This window comes from Aegilops tauschii, chromosome 3 (assembly GCF_002575655.3).
Source record: "Aegilops tauschii subsp. strangulata cultivar AL8/78 chromosome 3, Aet v6.0, whole genome shotgun sequence".
Lineage (NCBI taxonomy): Eukaryota > Viridiplantae > Streptophyta > Magnoliopsida > Poales > Poaceae > Aegilops > Aegilops tauschii.
This window is the reverse complement of record NC_053037.3, coordinates 627380323-627385441: the sequence shown is the minus strand read 5'-3', so window position 1 is coordinate 627385441 and position 5119 is coordinate 627380323. Positions and strand designations below refer to the sequence as shown.

The window sequence follows — 5119 nt, the reverse complement described above, 5'->3', positions numbered from 1 at the left end:
TATATTATCGTATGCATAAAAAACATTTTTTTCTATACATAATTATAATTTTTTAAATACACTATTAATATTTTTGAAATACTTGTTGATTAAAAATTTACAAATAGTTCGTTTGAGTTTTTTAGAATACATGATGATCTTTTTTCATACACCATGTATATTTTTCATACATTTTCGTTTATAGGAGAAACATTTTTGCTATACACATTTAACGTGTTTAGAAATGTTTTATGTCAATTGTTCCTTGTAATTTATATATTTAGATTATTTGGAATTTTGAACAAAAATAAAATGATAAAGGAAAAAAACAAAAAAAACACGAGGTGGTGTCCTGTGGCTCCCGTGCGTTGGCTGGCCCATTTCGAAGGCGCCTGACCCGAAAGCAACCTACGTCAGCGGGAGCTCCTAATCGAGGGAGCAACTAACGAAGGAGCGATCCTTCGGGAGCCTCCCCAAGGGTCATTTGGGGTGGGCTGAGAGCGCGCCACTTGAACAAAAGAAATTCAAAAAAAAAAATCTTTCACGCAAAAAATGCGTTTTTTTCTTCCACGAGAGGCATGTCTGTGCCTCTTGGAAACAAAAAAAAGCATATTTTTTCCTTCAACGGTTTTGCTTCTGCGAGAGAGACGGATTTGCTTTCACGAGAGGCATGCTCGGGACCGAAAAAAACATGTTTTCTCTATATTTTCTTCCGCGAAAAGCACGGCCGTGCCTCTCATAAACGGAAAAATTTTGTTTTCTTTTTATTTTCCTTCTGCGAGAGGAACGGATTTACTTCTTGTGGAGGCACGGATTTGCTTCCATTAAAGGCACAATCGTGCCTCTTTCGAACAGGAAAAAAATGCTCCCGGTTTTGTTTTCTGTCCAGTTTTTTTCGTGAAAAAAAGTTTGTCAAAACCTATCAACATTGAATCTAGCTTTGAGGATCTTGACGCGAGGAACCCAACAATGAAAACAGTTCAAGATTTGGACGCATGGTCGCCACTTGTCGCAACATGAGGAGGTGAGAATGAACTTTGCTAAGAGTGCTCCGTAATTCATGTCGCCGGGTGGACAACACAGAAGGGGCACCGCACAAAATGGTAATAGAAAACACGAAAAGAATCCAAAAAATTGTGTTCCTGCGAGCTCGCGCCCTACACTTTTTTTGCGAAGAATCATAGGGTATTTATTCCAGAGTGATAGAGTTACAATCTTCAGCAACTAGCTTGCTAACGCATGGGGGTGGATGGCCCAACCAACAGGCTGTGCTATCCCCACATCTACCAAAATTTGCTAAACAATGTGCAACCCTATTCTGTTCTCGAAAGATTTTAACAGGAATAACCACCCTATCATTCAAAAACCTTTTGATCTTTGACACCAAGTGCCCATATGCCAACCTGTCCAACGAACCATCCCCGAGCATCTTAAGAGCCACTGCACAGTCAGACTGAATTACGATAGTGGCTTGAGAATGCTCTACCGCCAGCTTCAGCCCTTCCAACATGGCTTGCAGTTCTGCCTCGAGAGCTTCATTGCAGTGGAACAATTTGCGGTAGGATGCAAAGATAACAGCCCCGGTCATGTCTCGAAGAATCATACCAGAGCCCGCTGACCCGTCCGTAGGGTCGAAAGAGCCATCTACTGACAACGCCACCTGATGCACCAGTGGAGGAGGCCATGGCTTGCGAGATGCATGTACACAGATGGGGGCCTTTGTGTGGGCTCATGAACCAACGGTGCTTTCCCTTTAATAATCTCCTCAACACTAAGCGAGATTTGTTGGAAGGTATTATAGTAGCTCGACAAGAATGAGCAGGAGACCTCGAGAGGAGGGATGGATTTACCATGAGTGAGTTCATTCCGCAGGTACCATATACGCCATAACACCATAATGATTCTGCTCCGGATTTGCTCGTTTGACTCAGCTAGGAGATGGAGCAGCCATTCCGAGCCCGTGCATGGGATATCTGTTCTGGGAGGAAGTGGCCAGACTAGCCGCATGGAATCCCAGAGCATGCCAGCATTCTTGCACACGAGTAACGCATGGAACGAGGACTCCTCCTCCCTCTGATAGAGATTGCAGCAAGCAGATGTACCAATGTGTCGACGAAACTTCCCAACATTTGTAGGAAGTGATCCCGAAATGACCTGCCATGCAAAGTGCCTCATCTCGCACCCTACACTACCAGCAAGTGTTCAACTAACCACTACGGCGTGCCATTAAAAGTGGTGGAATGCGACGCTAAAGCTTTAAAAACTATCATAGCCGCTCATACATATTTTTCTTTAAGAAATTGAAACTTTACAATTTTGGAAAGAGTTCAGGAACACGAAAAAAAGCGTTGCCTTATTCAAGAAAAGTTCAATTATTATGGAAAAATGTTCATAAATTGAAAAAATAGTCCACTAAATATTAAAAATTGTTCATCAAAATTTTGAAAATGCTAACCAATTGGAATGAAGTTCACACAACTGAAAAAAGTTCATCACTTTTGAAAAAGTTCACCAATTTGAAAAAAGTTCAGCAATTTTTGCAAAAAGTTCATCAAACTTTTTTAATAGTTCATCAAGTTTGAAAATAAAATCATTGAATTTGAAAAAAGTTCATCAATTTTGGAAAACTTCGTCAAACTTGAAAAAATACACCGGACTTGAAGAAAAATTAATCAAATTTGAAAAAAATCATCAATTTCAGGAAATGGTTCGTCAATTTTAAAATAAATTCAATCAGCTTAGCAATAAAAAGGAATAAAAACAAAACAAAAAGAAAAAGGAAAAAGGAAAACATATACGAAGAAAAGTGTGAAGAAGATATAATTGAGCATATGAGGTGAGGCCGGTTGGGTGGTTAGTGCAGTGAACGAACGACAGGGAGGTCTCTTTCGAATACCATCGGCCGCACCCCGCGCACGTTCATTTCCTTGGTTTATACAACAGAAAAAAAAAGGGAAGATGGGCCGACCCCAACTAGCTGCGCCCTTCAGGTGCCCGTTTGCGAACGGGCACTTATGCGTCAAATAGGATCCACCAATAACTTTTCTATATGCATTTAACATTTTTCGAATGTTGGATTAACATTTTTCGAATAGCTGATTAAAATTTTCAAATACTTGATTAACATTTTTTTTCAAATTCTTGATTAATATGTTTTGAATACATGATCAACTTTTTGCATACACATTGTATTATTTTGTATTTTCATATACAAAACATTTAAAAATCTACACATATTTAAGACTTTTCTAATGCTTGATTTTTCTAAAATGTTTCATGTAAAGTTTTTTAATATATATTAAGAATATTTGCAAGTATAAATAAAATTAATAAAAGAAAGAAAAAAACCGAAAAACATAAAACACGACAAAAAACCAGAAAAAATTAAGGCAGTCGCCACAGGCCTCGCGCGTGCCTAGACTGGCCCATCATGCGCTCTCCTAGGCTGCAAAAAATATTTGTAATATTACGTAAAATATATACAAAATACTAGAATGTGTATGGAAAACTTATAGAATGTTAAATGTGTATTAAAAATGTTCCTGGTGTACATGAAAAAGGCACAATGTGTGGTAAATAAAAGTATTCATCAAAAATATAATTTTAAAACAAAAATTGATTATGTATAAATATTAAACATGTATATAAAAATGTCTCGTCAGTTGTAGTCGCCCCTTCTCTGTCTCCGCTATTGTTGTGTGAATCCACGCACGGGGAATATGGAATAACACATATGTGCAGAGATTGCATACTTGGAAGAATACACGATTCACATGCTTTTTTCCTTTTATTAGATCCGTGACTCACATTCTCGTGGTAGGAAGGTAGGTGGTGGCCTCTCATTGGTTGGGGTGATGTGGCACCGTTAAATATGACTTTCTGCCAAAATTAGTGATCAAAAAATACATTCTCACATGCATGTCACATGAAAATTTTATTATGGATCACAGCATTGTCTGTTGTTTGACATGAGAGCATAGTGCACCTCTAGTCACATATGGCGCAGTTACATTCCTGAACGGAAACGTTGACAACCACACAATTACCATTTGTGAGGCGACCTCCCCCGTCATGCTGGCAGGCTAGCCGGCAAGTTAATTCATCGCATGATGTGCCCGAATAAGCAATGTGCGTTTTACAATTCTCTGTAGACAAGGATATAGATCATTAAAAGAAGCTCAATTTGAGATAGTTCGAATGAAATTTGTGCAGTTCAGATCACAGTATTATTCTACTTTGGTTGGCAGGAGAAATGAAACATAAAGAGGGATAGGGAGATCGATTTCGTACCAGCATGGGTGGAATTTACTAGCAGGAAAAGTACCATCAGGCAAACTAGAATAGGTTTACCCTCCATAAGATCACACACAAATTTCTTCTTTGTATTTCTGCTTGGATTCCCACGAGCATACATCATGATGTTATCTTTATATAGACTTGTAGCTAGAGAACATTTACTCCCGCATTAATTAAATATGATCTAAAGAAATCGGACTATATCACCGCTCTTAATTTGTATAAATTGGTTATATCTTTAAATTGGTAACCATTTAATTTCAGTATATCTATCCAGTTCTATCCCAATATGAGTTTGCCAAATTTAGGAGTTGCCCCCGGGGACGATTATGTCTCTCCCACCCTTCCCCGCCAGCCTGCCTTCGCCACCCCCTCAACCACTAATCTCAGCGACAACCGCACTGACGATGAACCCACCTTTGTATGATCCTCTCATGTCACCCAATGATGCCACCTCGACGCCAGAGGATGCCATGGGCCTTGATCTTTGGGACCAACTACTCCGCTGGCTCAACACAATCGCCACCTCAACTCAACCATATCTGGCCAACATGCTCTACATCTCCTTCTCATCATCCAAAACCAGGCTTGACGAAAAGAATGAGTCAACTCTATTACATGCATGCCCTTGGTGGCATAGCCAAACAACATTTCGCCTCCAGAACGGACTGAGCTACCTTCTATTCGCGGTTCCAACACCGGAAAATGTCGCTAGCCTGTTACAACTTCCACTTCTAGTTCACCCCACGGCACACATCAGCAGCGACCTGTCGAGACTTTGCAACCACACTTAGTGGCACCTCTCTTGCTCAATATCTTGTTGTCCTGGAGGACCTGGCGCTGG

The 5119-nt window shown here is 39.9% G+C and overlaps 1 long non-coding RNA gene across 1 annotated transcript; it reads right to left on the bottom strand.

The window, feature by feature from the left end:
• Positions 1–3894: 3894 nt before the first annotated feature.
• Positions 3895–4655, bottom strand: LOC120976315 (uncharacterized). Its single transcript, XR_005771562.2, has 2 exons — positions 4270–4655; positions 3895–4124 (listed from the first exon to the last, which is right to left on the bottom strand). It is a non-coding gene; the product is annotated as an uncharacterized lncRNA (long non-coding RNA).
• Positions 4656–5119: the final 464 nt, after the last annotated feature.